We start from the raw sequence: 15468 nt of genomic DNA on the forward strand, positions 1-15468 counted from the left end.
ATGTTTAAGTATCTGAGTACTTCCTGACTAGCTTTGTGCCATAATTATATTTTAATAATCTAGGAAAGTAAGAATTGAAAGTTGCACCTTACTTTGAGAAGAAGCATCTTGAGGGGAGGAGGGCTTTGTCTACCTTATGCTCGGTCTTTGGCGAGGTAGCGATAAAGCTGTGGAGAGCTCAAAAGAGTTTACTGTTTTGCTGCTTATACCCTAAGATAACATAAGTAATGACGGAAGAGATGCAGTGACCCCACAGTAGGTAGTGTGTCATCCCTCAGTGTGTGCCTTGCTTGTGAGCTTGACTGATGTTTAGGGAAATTAAAGGTACTTTTATGTACAAAGAAAGGCCTACTTTGTGAGTGTTCCTGTGTACTTTGAAGTGACAGATATTAAAGAGCTACACTGAGAATCCAGATAAGCAGGCAGTTTCAGAAGATGTTTATATTTTATGGTTGAAGTATATTATTTAAATAGTTTTCTAAAGCTAAAGCCATAGTAGGGCCCTATCTTTGGCCTACCGAGGGGGATTTTCTCTGCATGAGCAACACAGAACTTGCCTTAAAATAACAAGCCTGTCAATTCCCTTGGACAGGAACTTGTCTGCCATCAAGGCTGTGCTCAGCTGGAAGAAAAAGAGCTGGCATGGGGCAAGCAGCACCGCACTGGGGTATGATGGGAGAACCCATGATCCTCATCTCCACCTAGCTAGATGCAAAACAAGAAGCTCGTGGTGCAGGCTGGGGATGCTCTTCTGCAGCTTTTCCCAGCCTGGTGGAGGTCAGACTGTCTGCTTCACTGTCTGCTGCTGTCTTTATATCTGTTCTGAGGCAGAACAGATGATATCTTGTTTCTATTTAGGTGTTTTGTTTTTGTTTTTTATTTTTCTACAAAGTACAGTGTCAGATGGTAAAAAGTGGCACCCCTTTGAGTGTAAGCTATTTCCTGCTTCATCCCATTTCTTTAATGTGAAGTGCCATAATTCTGTAGAACTGAAGAAAAGTGCAATCTCGTTTGCTGACAGTAGCCAGCTTCAGTCATTCTTGATGCTGTTTCACTGTGAGAGTGCTTTAAACCTGATCTGTGTCACATAGCTGTACCCAGTGTCTGCGATAGGAAACCAGAAGGCAAAACAAAACACAGGCCCTTCATGCTAGCGGTGGGGTGTGTTGCTGTCAGGCTTTGTTCTGTTGCCCTGCCATTCAGAAATGGCAGCATACAGCCACTTAAATCTGTGGCACTGTTTCAGAGGAAATCATGTCCTTGTTGCACTCAAACCCAAGAAACTTTAAAATTCCTGATTGTGAAAAAGCAGCATTTTGAACTGCTGAGCTCACATGGTGATCTGTGGTAAGGAAGAGCCTGAGCAGTTTCTGGTAAAGACAGAACAGCTATATTTTCTGTAGATATCCGTGGATAATGAGATCAGTAGTTTTTATTATTTGTAAAAAAAATAGTTCTAGAGAAAAAACTACTCTTTTGTAGTAAAGGCTACTGGGAGTAGATCAACAAGATATGTAATAATTCCCTTTTCATGAAATGGCTGCCTTGAGACGCAACCATGCAGGAGAGTGGCTCGCTGCATGAGCTGAGACCTCAGCAGCCACTGGGAATGTCCTCTGTGGGTGGATATGGCCATACAGCTCATTTTGACTTGTTCAAGTTTGAGGAAGCCTTACTATGAGAAAGTGAACTTCAGATCTGGGGGAGATGTGTTGTGCTAATAAGTTAAAACTCTGTGTCTGATGGTATAGACAGGGTGATGATTTTTTCCTTATTAATTTGGATCTTTTGGGGGAAAAAGAGGAATCTACTGTAAACCTTTTAGCATACTTTTTTCTTTTAAAAGCTACGGTATATAGCTTTTACTAGCAAAAAAAAAAAAAGTCAAGAGTCATCTGTCTTTTCAGGATATAAAATTTAAAATCCTATGTTCATGCATGGCACAGACAATTAGCTTTGTTTTATTTATTTGTTTTGTGTATTTCCCCAGCAAACCATCTCGGAATAATACACTGAATTCTCAATTGGTATAATTCATTATAGCTTCATTAACTTCCAGAGGGGCTGTCCTGGTTTATTCTGGCTTAGTTTCTGGCCAGAGTGTTCAATTCTGAATATGTAATAAAACTGTTAGTCATCATAACAGCTGTTATTCACATTAGTATTTTATACTCAGTCCTGGATGTTTTAATGTGTTTTTTCTTGATCAACAAAGGGAGTCTTGTTCAGAACAGGGTATGCATGGGCAGGAATTAGATGAATCTTCCTGCGCTTTTGAACTTTATGCTTATGTTTTTGTTCTTATGCATGGTATTCTGCTCCGTGAGTCTAATCAGATTTGGTTATCTGGGAAGACTGCTGCCAAAATAACAGCCAGAATCAGTGAGTGTTGGACTGAAGGCAGTACTGTGAAGACTTCATTGGTTAAATGTGAGCATACAGGGAAATAAAACACTTCTAAATGTCTGATTTGGAATTGGTGATTTCTTTTTTCAAGTCAATTACACCAATCAAAGAATGATTAATCTATTGCATTCAAAGAAAATCGTAGGTTCTTAAACAACACTTAGACAGGTATTAAGATGGTTGAAAATAACATTAGTTAAAGGCAAGAAATCTAACATTAAATAATATCAATGCTATCATTTCCAAGAATCATACTGCCAGATGATGTAGTGCTCACGATGGCTGGGATAATCGCAAGCTATAGTCTGTAATGTGAGAAAATATGATTTCCAAGATTCTTATCTGTTTTAAGTTTCCTCTTTTTTTTTTTTTTTTCCTTTGGGAAGAAATTACAGTAGTAATTTTCTGCTTAAAGAAACTTTTTATGGCTTCCTGTCATCCTACATATCAGCCACTTAAACTAGTGACCTCATTCTGATACAACTGTTTGTAAACCTAATTTTATAAATCTTTGTAGCCCAAAACATGTTTTTCTTTTTTTCTTTTTACTTCAGAAAATGTCATTATAAAGCCAATGCATGATTTCTAATACTGTAAGTAAATTTTGCTAGAAATTACCCACCAGCATTCCTTATTTGAAAACAGCAACTCTTGCGGTATTTAATTGCTATAGGTTAGTATCTGGCTTATAACATGGTGATTTGTCTCTTTGTTCTCCATGTAGCAGGGTGTCAAAGGAAAAAAAAACTCTTTAGCCTAGATCAGTTTGTCAGTGTAAATTGTCCACTGTTTCTAGCATTCTGATCATTTTTTTTTCTTAATCTGATGGAGTATGTATGTTATTTATTCCTTTGTCTTCAGAAGGAGATTTTAGAAACTACAGTTATCTGCATTGCTATTTCTGAATTAATTTTTGGTTGCTTTTTCAGCTATCTCATAAGGTAGATGCTGCCATACTGCCTTTTTCTTACCTCTTTTGTTTCGTGGGTGATCAAAGGTAATTTTCCTCTTAAAGGAAATGATCTCCGTATTTTTTTTTTCATTTAGTCTGAAAGATCTACGTGCATCCCATTTTTTTCTTTATATAATGAAGATTTATTTACTTCTCATCCTTCACTGATCGTCTGTATTGCTCTTCTGATAACCTCAGTATTTCAGTGGGAAAAGGATCATCTATGTAAATCGTGTTTTCTCCAAGCTCTCTTTAGTTACAGAGAGACTGTATTACTTTTCATAATGAAACCTCCTTATCATTAGAGTGGCTGCTAGGAGCAATGTCAGGAAGTGTTCAAATCTACACAGGATTTTAAAAAATTAAATTATTTTTTGGTGGCAAAGAAGCACAAAAATTTCTCAGTATAATGAAATTTCAAAATGTACGTAATGTAGAAGAATCTTTTCTTTTTCTCTGTAGGTTTTTTGAGCTTTCCTAAAACACTAAGCAATAATATGTTTTCCCTATGTATAGATACTCCATTTTTTTTAGAATCACTGCTTACTGTGGGAATAGTGAGGGAATTGACTTGAGCTTTGCCAGTACAAGCTGCCATTGAATAATTTCTCTTGTTGCTGCATGCTGCAAAAGACTGGTGCGAGTATCAGGTAGATTTAGCAGAAGGATTCTTCATCAGGAGAAAATTGCTTTTTTCCTGGATTTGAACACAGTTTTGTATTATCAACTGGGTTTACTGTACAAGGTAATCAACAATCTGTCATTTCCATTTTAATAAAGAATTTGCATGGTCACTCTTGGCCCTGCTGACTACTAGGGAAGGATACATGTAACTGTAACAGAGCTCAGGGCAGGATCCTATTTCTTCTGCTTCAGCCTGGAGTTTTTGCCATAGGGAAAGACCATCTCAGAGTTAGTAGATAACAGGGAGTAAAAGCCAGTTTTCTATAGAGAGTCTGGCTGTGATTTACCATGATACCACACAATTACTTTGCCTTGCATCCTGACCATGTACCTGAATTGTCTGACCAACGTGGGACCAAGCTATTTGCCATCGTTTTCCAACATCATTGCCCTTTAAAATTTCCCTGAATATCTTTCCACTTGTCAACAAGAATGCGTTTGATCAACAATTTCATGAAGTGTGAAGATGCACTCCTTTATAACTACATCTTCAGCTGTTAGTGGTGATCTTCGCATTCATGCACAGCCCAGCCAAATCAGTAAAGCTTTGTTGATGTCCAGAGAATAGGTAAAAAAAAAAACCAGCCTGGGTCAGAATGTAAACACTGATCCTGAGTCCAATAGTAAGTATTATAATCCATTCATAGTGAAAAAAAAAAAGATTAATAAAATTTAAAGTTGTGCCATGTGTGTGTCTTAAAGACTGTGTTTTAAGTGTTTAAAAGCTTCTAAATATAAATAGAAGTTGTGATGAGTTAAACCAGCCTATTTTATTCTGATTAAAACATGTTAATTGATTAATGTTTGTTAGCTATATATTAATGTTTTTAAACATCTTTATCAGATTCCAAAAGCACTGCTCAGTGTTATAATAAATATTAATGTATTTCTGCTCTCAAGGTAGTGTTTGAGGTCTTTAAATTTGTTTAAATATATTCTCAGAACCTCCTAGAGTAGCCAAAATTATCAGTAGCATTTTCCACGGCAAAATTATCTTGTGATGTTGATTGAAATTGTACCAGTGCATCTGCCATAAAAATGTTAATGTCATGTCTGACTGAGACACGTGCACCTTCTATGTTCATCATTTCTGAATCCATTATAAAACCTTAATGGCAGCTGTATATAAAGATATGCCATAATGACATCTTAAATACCGTCTTTAAATTCACAGCATGAAAAGCCTTTTAGGAACAGTGTATGAAAAGAGCAGCTAACAGCAATTTCTAGATAATATTCTTGGTATTTCTTTGATTTAGTGGGGGTTTTATGTTTATTTCAATGGAAATAAATGGTTCCAGGAAGACAGTGTTGTAAATAGAACTTTTTTTCTTGGTGAATGACATTTGGCATCTCAGATCAGGTTTCTTGTTTCATAGCAAACATTAAAAAATTTGTGCCAGAGCTTGGAAGTGCATCTTGTTGTACTGATTGTACAACAAGAAAATATATATACAATAGAAATAAGTTTATTAAATTTAGATGAAAGGTATATTTATACCTTGCATATATTGCATGATATAAATATTCTAGAAATCACTTCTGCAGTAAGATTTTTAGAAAAAGCACCAACTTCTTATGAAACAATCTTTCAGAAGAAAGGTATTTGAAGTCTTGCTGTAATTCTGCCAGGAGCCCTGTGTAGTCACTTTCTGGGCTTGGGACCTTTTATCATTCACCTCAGTACACTCATTCTGTCTCTCAAAATTTATTGAAGTGAGAAAAAGGAAAGGTGAAAAGATAGAAAAGAAAGCAGTACCAAATCTTACAGGCTTCACTGAAAATTTTCATTAGTCATCACTGAAGAGTATGCCAAAGCAAAGCACAGGTCTTTATGATAATGTCTTGTGGATTTATATCTAACTTCCCAGCAATTCAGTTCATTATTCAAGACACTGAGTACTTCAGGCAGTTTCATCTTCATGAGGTTGGTTTTTTTCTTCTTCTTCATTTCACTGTTTGTAGTACTGGCATGACCTTTAATCCTGTCAACAGTACTGCATGATTTATGTTAGACTTAATTCTTTCAGCTCCTTTCTGTTGTCATTGATAGGTAGATTATTAGAACATTTTTTCATGGTGAAGAATTTTGATGGCCATTGGAGTGGCTCACCAGGCCATTAGATCCAAAGTTTATTCATGACTTTTCACCAAACTGGCCAGATTGTCATGCCTTCCTGCTCTAGAACTCACCGATTCTTCCACAGAGGACTCAGCTTCCAGCGTTCCTGCCCTCTCTCATCTCCCTCCACACAGCTCTCACTTTCTGCTGACCATGCTGTCTGTGTTGGCATGCTATGTCAGCCTCCATATTACACAGTCTAAATCAAGGAGAGCAAGCAGTGCACATCTTTGTGCTTTACTGGAATTACCAGGAAGTGTCTATAGTAATACTGCCTCTTATCTTCTTCAGTGTTTACAGAGGTGTCTCCATCCTTTGGACAAGGCTTGTACGTTCCTTATTTCTCAGTGGTAAGGTATTTTACAAAATCAAGTAGACATTGCTTGTGGTTTACACACAAGGAACTGAATCATCAATTTTCATCAAGGTATTGGTAGGATCAAGAAGAGATTCCTTGTCCTGTTTGCAGTGCAAACCCCTGTACAGTGAATAATTTTGATCCTTAGAAACCTCTTTGCAGAATGGGACACCAGAATACTGTAGATGTTGAGGATTTGAGATTGTCTGAATTCTTCTTACAGATTTCAGAGATTTCATCCACATGTAGGTAACCAAAGATGACTTGAGCATCAGCATGTAATCAGTAACAAAGGCTTCCCAGGGCTTGATCAAATTAAATAAACTCATATTAACTCCAAAACAGCTGATTGCAATTGTGACTTTTAGTTGCCATGAGCACAGATAGAAGTAAAGGTGGGGAATTAGATGTAAAAGGCATGTTAGTAATTTTTATATATATTAAGTATATAAGCATCTTAGGCTACTTCTAATACCTAGTGATACAGAACCCCTGCGTAAACTGCAGGAGATGCTTTATTTCCTTTTTATTCCCCTAATGCTTTCTCAGTGTTATTCCTCTGAAGATGAAATTTTGAATTATGCTTTATCCAATCATTAATTATGTATGTTTGCATGTAGGAACACTTCTACTGTTGCTGTTTTGGAGTCCCAAGATTAAAAGCATATCTTTATGAAGAGACATAGTGCTTGTGTCACTTTTGGTATAAACTCTTAGAGTAAATAACTTCGAAACTTGAAATCCGTCTTGTCTCTCAAACAGAACAGATAGAACCACACATTATTTATGTTACTATGCAATGCTATGTATACTATAAGTGGCAAAATAGCTTCTGAACTGAATATAATCTTTGTGTAGATTTTACTGTATTTTACTACTAATCTGTATTAAGCCATGTGGAGTTAAAGTTCGTGTTTAAATACAGATTCTTTTTTTAGATTTTTCCCCCATTAATGAACCTGAAGCAAAAATACCTGTACTGTCCAATTATGGAATTTATAATATAATTGAAAAAAGAATCTGAGTAGTCTTGAAGATACTACACAATACAGTTATTGGTAGAGGTTAGTAATTTATTCAATGCAAAATGCCAGCACCATGAAAACATACATTTTCCAGAGTTATTACAACTTGTAGCTTCCCTTGAGTTGTATTGATTTCCTCAAAAATTGTTTAATGACAAAAGAAAGCATTCCCATCACATGGAATTCTAAGCTCCAACTATTTCAAAGCACTGTGGTGCAACTTCAGGTCATTATGGAGGTTATGACCTTAGTTTGCTCTTCTGTTTTTCAAAGACTGCCTTCCGTACCCAGTAGATAGATCTCTCTAGCATTGTGATTCCTCTGTGAATAAAGAACAGTGTGTAAAGATGATGATCTTCTAAACCAGCTGTATTTTACACACATATCCTAAATAGCATTACAGATTACCATTCTGCATAAGGTTAGTAGGGTGATCTCTTAACAAAGAAATCTGTTATTGATCTAAAGTTGGTAAATAAGCAATATAACGACCTGTAATTCAAACTGTTCTGTTGGACCAGCTTTCAAATATCTGGTTGCATACAGCTAGGGGTTTGGCAAGTAAGACATACTGTCTGACTTAGAGGATAACCTCAGAGGTGATGTTTGGAAGCTCAAAGCTGTCAGTGCCAGGGCTAGGTTCATTTGGATGAACTTGGCAACATTAGCTGTAGACAACAGAAACATTTAGTAGAGCAGGAGTGGTGCCAGTGTTGGATGGAATTTCAGTCAAGAGGTGTATGTTTTACATGCATAGTGAGAAATTACATTGGGCTCCAATTACATCACATTGAACTGAAGGATCACAGCTCAGACATCTTTTCCAAAGCTTTTCTTAGCTTCATGTTTTTAATTCTTCCATCTATCTGATTTGTTGTTTTGTTTAGTTGACCTGCATGTTTTTTAATATCTCCTGGGAATGCTATTCAGAAGCCTCCTACCTCCACCCTGGGTGGTACAGATGATCCAAATAGGACATCCAGGGACTCCAGAGAATGACTGCAGTGAATAGTCACACCCGAGACAGTGAGCTCATCAAAGCCTTTACACATGAAGACTTTTTTAATGCTCTTGCCTGAGCTGGGATGCACTGGCATGCTAGATGACTGTACATCCAAGCATGGTGTACAGAAATGAGCTTCACCAGGCCGCATCAGTACAGATTTCAAAATGATTTGAGGGCAAGAGATGGAGAAAAATTTCTAAAACTGCACGTAATAAATCTGAACTTCCAGAGGAATACTGAAAGGCTGGAGCATGCTGTTGCTGAGCAGCCTTACTCTTTACTGAACTGCCTTTGGCCAGTCAGAAACCACAACAGCATCTGAGTCACCAGCAGTGCCACTGATTCTCTCAAGCACCCAGAAAAAATAAAGCAGGGAAAGCAACTTAATTGTTAGTAGGCTTCAGATATTGCAAAAGCAATCTCTTAGCTTTCACAACTTCTTAATTAAGCATCTACCTGTGACTCATTTCAGAGGATTTTTAAGGATATTATAAAGCTTTCACTGTTACATTGTAAGTGAAGTACTGCTATGTAGGAGCTGGAGACATTTTCATAGGCTATGTATAAGGACTTTCAAGAACTCTACATCACTGATAGATCATAGCCTTTGACGGAATTTAAAAACGAGTGACTTTCTTAGAATTATGACTTTACTATAGTATTTGTAGCAACATATATTTTTCAGGATAATTGAAAATGAATCTCTCTTCTATTAAAGTACATATGATCCATTAAAATATCCCATATCAAAGTGTTCTTAAAAGAAAACTTTCTATTAGGGATTGTGATTTTGATTATTAAAATTAATGAGCTATTTCAGATTCCTTGGTATTTGTGAAAGCTCATTCCTATTTTGCCCTCTCATATTCTGATATATGAAAAAGACTCTTTCATCCTGGTCAAAATTTTTACTTGCTTGTAAAATTTAGCCTTGATTTTTTTGTCATCTAGTTTCAAGACAATGTGAGCTAGTAATGGTTGAGCAGTCTCAGATAAATAAGCATTGAGAAGTAAACCATATGTCAACCAGATTTTATTAAAACATAAGAAGTTTCCCTACAAGTTGGAAATAATATTTTTTAATTAAAAAGACATTTAAACTGTAAAAGAGAAAAAGATTTTGAGAGAGGGTGACATGAGCAAGAGTACATGCTTTGCAGAGGATTTGGTATATGTTGTCACTGGTAATACAGTCTAGCAGGGTGAAATGTAAACTTCCGTACTGAGCTGGATACAATTTATAAATTTTGTATAGCTGGATCTAAACTTTTTGCTAGAGTTGTTTTAAAATGTGTCTTCATAAACACTTCCCATGGAGATATTCTTTGTAAAAATAAATGTTAATAACTGACTGACAGAGAATTTATAGAACTGCAGGCTTAACAGCCTTTAGGCCCCAGAGGATTATGGTGCAGTATAGCCAAATTTGTACAAAGAATGAAATATAAAGTAGAGCGAAAAAAGACTGGAGAATGATTCTTTTTACTTTCATAAAATTGAAATAGTGACACATTCCTGTTACTTTCACTGAAGCATATGTCCAAACCATGAATATCAGTCTGTAATTTTGGATCTTTGTGTGACCTATATGATCTATTCCTTGTGAAAATCATGTCCACAATGTGTGTGTCACAAAGGATAATTTTAGCATAGGTAGAAGTAGTATTTCCTAAATTGCCTGTCAGAAATGACTTAATCCTACTTTATAGGAATTGCCTACATCAGTCAGACACATTCATTTCAATACCCATTCATTTAGGAGACTCTCTGCTGAGAATGTCAAAGAGATGCTAATTATTATCAGCTATGGTGATCCTTTGGGAATTAGGCTGAGATTGAGAAACCACATAATTACACTATAGTCAAGGATTAAAGTGATGAGTTTTGCTCCCTTTCTGCTTTTTTTTTTTTTTTTTTTTTTTTAGTTTTTTATTTGGTGGCTTGGGTAGCAGCTGTCACACACAGACCTAGCATGCTTTCAGTGGCTGTTCTGTGAGAATTCTTCTGCTTTCAGGCCAGTTTATCTGCTGCCAACACTGTGCTAGGGCAGGAGGAGAAGAAGCATTAATTGTTGTGGGTGGCTTTCTTAAAAAAAATGTCATAAAGAAAATACCAGGATCCTCAGTCAAGGGACTGATTTTGAGTAATTTCATCTGCTGTGTTGAAGAGAGACAGCAGGGTTTGAAAGTCCAGTTGATTACCACATGCTACCTGCATTTAGGTGGAATTCAAGCAGGAGATTCTGTTCCATTAACAGGGGGACTCTGAGAAGAACTTAGAGACCTATGGCAGCATTAGTGTCTGGTAATGTGAAGAAATTTTAGTAACTGCTTGTAAGTCCTTAGTACCCTGAAGGAGTGAGTCCTTGTTACTCTGAAGGAAAATTAATTGGGAAAATTTTCGTTCATAAGAGAATTTAAAACTGGTAGACTTTTGTATTGCTGTATGTAACATCTGTATAATTTAAATAAAAGATCATTCTTTTCTTGAAGATGAAGCGTCCATATCCTTTGCTAATTCTTCCTGTCCATTCCAGTCTAGATAGAAAAGGTTTTTTTCTAACTTCAAATCAATTATTGGTAGCAAAGCAAATTAGTGTACTAAATAAGTTTTATTTAGTGGGCCGTGCCAGAAATGTGTATTTTCCTTAAACTCATTTGACACTGTTAATTGGTTTTGGAATTATGGTCATATGTCCTGATAATTCAATAATATAAAGCTGATGGCAGTAGGCTGTTTAAATATATTTTATTATTTAGTGATCCCTATTTCTGGAGGGACTGGTTAACTTAAAATCAGTTCTATAAGCCTGGGAACTAATTCTGTGAGGTTTTATGAATGTAGGGCTCTGTTTGCAAAAGACATTTCCCATTGTAATGTAATTCAGCAGGCTGAGGGGTACAAACATTAAGAGAAAAAACAATTTTACCAAGTGAAAAAAAAACAACAGTATTTAAGATCGTCAAAACCATAGTGTTTTTTGAAGCAAAAAGACAATAATAGAGGTGAAAAACTAAATGAGAACAGTGATGTCATCTTCAACAGTAAATAGAAAGATCCAGATTCTGTTTTCACCTTTGTTGCATTAAAAGTCAGCAATAGATGATTTTCAAGATACAATTAGAATGGTTTTAATCTGAAACTCCAAGGAGCAGTTTAGCTAAGCATGCATAGCAGTGCGAACAGATGTTTTGGGTGACATGAATGAATTAAATGAAGTCTTAAAGTTTGGAGATCCATTCTTTCATCTTGAATATAATCTAACGGAGTGAAGTGATAGGAAGTTATGTCCATGAAAGTTTTGTCCATGACTATGTTTCTTATGTGTAAACTCTTATAAACAACAACTTTTTACTTTCTTGAAGGAATTTAGGTGTTGAGAATGTATTTTCTGCATATGTGAACATAAATCATTACAGGCAAACAGATTGCTCAAATGTAAAATATTTCTGCTGAAATTCTGCTCACCTTTTCCCATGTATACCAAGCTTTCAGTATTGTTTTTAGTCCTTTAATGAGAGTAGAATTTGTAATCAAAGAAGGGCTGGATTCTACTTTCTTATGTGAGTTCAGTACTGTTGTGAGCAATTAGACATATCTGAGCTGTAGAATTTTCATTACAGGTGATGATGTGCAAAGAATGAAAGTGATTTGTTTTTTTTTTTCTGAGTTTATAGGTGAATGTAATAGATTGGAAGTTTTTTTCTTTTTGTTTTGACAGATCACTTTTGCATAGCGATATAAAGAAATGCAAGAGCCTGAGAGATAATAAATATCTTAAAATACAACTGGACATGTATTTTTAACTGAACTACACATTTTCATTTCTAAATGCCTTTGGTTTTCAAGAGTCATGGTGTCTCATCAACGAGTGCTTTGGCAACTCGTTTACTTTTTCTTCAAAGTATGTGTCTAGATAAAGTTACCATTTTTGTTATTCTGTGAGGTTTTTGTTATGATATTACAGACCTGACTGAGCTTCACTCAGCCATTTTAAACATCTCTTTTACAGGAAAAAAATGCAAGTTTAGTCTCCCTTATTGAACCAGAGATGACAGCAGTCCAAAACTATTTGTAGTATTTATAGTGATCTAATTATATAGTATATAGTATTAATTATATAGTACCTATAGAGATCTAATTCTGATATGAGATGCTTATTCTTTTCTGATAGTTTCCCAATAATGTGAAAATAGTACCTGAAGCTTACTTCTAATTATTTTAACTAGTGGGAAAATGTAGAAAGTTGTTCCTCTCTGTAGATTTTCAGACATGCCCTCTGTGCTGGCAGCTAACTGTGTTGTCTGCCCCATCTAGTTGCTAGCAGGTTCATTGCTGCAAGGATTTTGCTCTGTGCTGGCTGAGGCAAGCAGTTTTGCAGGTAGAGCCAGGTTTACAGCATGGAATGTGGGCTGGCCAGAACTGTTCTGTATGGATGCACAATTCCGTGGACCAAGCCTCTTGACTCTCTGGGAGCGAGTACTGGCATTTTTCCTGCATGTGATGCAGGAGATGTATTTTCTGTTTTCAGTGTCCTTTTTATTTATTTATTTTTTTAAAACTCCCTCAATCTGTCAAATAGCACTCTTCAAAATGACAGTGAAGAATATAGAAAACTTTTTTATTTGAAATCTTAAACCTTTGCACAGATATTCTTTTAATGCTTAAGCGGTATTTCCCTATTACTATCATGTCAATCTGCCTTCTTTTGACTATTCACCTTGAAGAGGTATAGTGTATTTGGAACATTTCCTTCTCTTGGTCAACATTTGTTGTTTTATAGGATTTATTAACTGACTTTCATCATACAGCATTTGTTCCTATATAGAAATTGATACAGGTTTTCTCAAGAGTATAATAATAATTTGTACTCAACCGTATAATTTCAAAGTAAGAAATTTAATTTAGTGAGAAGTAAAGGATCTTTGCTTCTTTAAAATGGTGTTGAAGTTTAGACAGAAAAAAAAAAGATTTCAGAATGAAAAAAAGATTTATATTCAAGATGTGTCTCATTATTCCAAATGCTTTTGTGTCAAGTAATAAATAATATTTTTCTGAAGCTTTCTTTGGCCTTTAGTCAAATACTATAAATGAATCCCTTAATGGCATTCATTTCTGGGCAGCACTAGTGGGTATGTTTTTAAAGTCTTATGATAATGTGTGATACTTTAAGCTTCAAGTGTATGTCATCTTTCTATTAGCGGTTCTGACCATAGAGGTAGCTTGGCTTAAAAAACAAAATACAGCAAAAAGACAAAAAAGCCTGTGGTGGTGAATGCTTATGTTACTATTCATGAGATTGCATTCCCAACATGAAGTTGGGAAATAAATGCATTTTACAGCAAAGACTGACATTTTTCTTTCATTTTCTTTACATGAACATCAGTGGGACAGTTGAAGAACACAAGCTTTAGGCAATCCTAAGCATGAGTGCTTGTCTACAGAGCACCATTATCTATTACACAATTAGAATTACAAAGGCATTATTTACCATCAATAATGGTTAGTTTTTATCTACTTTTTAACAAAACAGAGACTGAGAGGAGAACTGCAACAACGAAGGATATGAGCTGTCATAACTAAATTATTTGAATTTGTTGATGTATGCTCGATTCTTTCTTGTAAATTATTTTATGTATCTTAATTAAGAAGAGGCTGACTTCAGGAAGTGAAACTGCAATATATGAGATAATATTAGTATAAGTGTTTGGTGTACTACTCTGAGCATGCTGTAAGTAAATAATAACTAAATAGTAACTAACACCCATGAACATGTTTTTAACAGTTAGCACTGGAAAAGTATGCATAGCTAGTAAAAGATTAGTGGAAAGGATTAAGTTGTAACTTAACCTTTTTCAACATTTATTGTAGGCAGCATACCTTGTCTGTACTGGACTTTGAAAATCATTAATTATCTTGTACTTTGGAAATATGTCACCTTATGCTTGTTGTCACTCTGCAACAATCTGTAAGTCTGTGTAGCATAAATATAGTTCCTGCTGGCAAAAGTAAGGAGTTTCCGATGCCTAAGCATGTGCTTAGCAGTAAGCAATAGTTTCATGGGCTTTAGGGAGCTTCTGCATGTTTCATTTAGCAATATTTGTAGAAACACCATTTTTTAAAAAATACGAAAAGTATTTATTGAATATTTTCTGCCTCTTTCGGTTTCAGTGAAGGGAATGAAAATTAGAAACCACCACTATTTACTTTCAGTAAAAGACTTCAATACAGAATCTCAAATTATGGTGATTTTCACCCACGTAAAGATTAAACCTTCCTAAAACACACAGAAAGTAATAATCATGAAAGTTACCATAGCCTCAATCACTTCATTATTGTTTGATATATTTCAGTTTAAATGTTTGCTTTTCTGAATGTCATTATCTTTAAATTTCAAAGTAATTAAAGAGTTTATTTTTAAAGCAGATATACCAAATAAAAGCACTTTTAGCAAGTGTTGATGACTGGAACAAAAATTGTGTACCAGTACTTTTATGTACTGGTTTGCTCCAGCTGGATTTCTTGCCTCTGTGTACATACACCAGGCTGTCCACTCTGTCTACAGGTGGAAAAGCAGAACCCCTAGAGATGAATGGATTGGTGGTCTGTGGTAGCTGAATGACTATTATATAGCAAAACAGAGTACTTGACTATAACGGTAAGCTTCTTTCAAGGACTTAATCTAATGGATATAAAAAATTCTGTGACGCTCTTCCATTCTGATTGTGCATTGCCCAGATTTGGGATTCTGAACAAAACCATACAGTAAGCAAAACATCCAATCTCCTTTCTTCCCATTCTGTATGCATGTCTTTCTCAATTAATTTGGAGATTGCAAAGACTAACTTCAAGTTGGTGAAACTGAGATCTATACAGCGTCTTTGTGGGACACCTGAGAGTCTAAAAGGAGGGATC

General features: G+C 35.6%; 1 protein-coding gene across 3 annotated transcripts in view; it reads left to right on the plus strand.

The window, feature by feature from the left end:
- XRCC4 (X-ray repair cross complementing 4) overlaps nt 1-15468 on the plus strand; it is a 177656-nt gene that overhangs the window by 97827 nt on the left and 64361 nt on the right. The gene's annotated exons all lie outside the window — the stretch shown is intronic.

Source organism: Meleagris gallopavo, chromosome Z, assembly GCF_905368555.1.
Source record: "Meleagris gallopavo chromosome Z, MGAL_WU_HG_1.1, whole genome shotgun sequence".
NCBI classification, from domain to species: domain Eukaryota; kingdom Metazoa; phylum Chordata; class Aves; order Galliformes; family Phasianidae; genus Meleagris; species Meleagris gallopavo.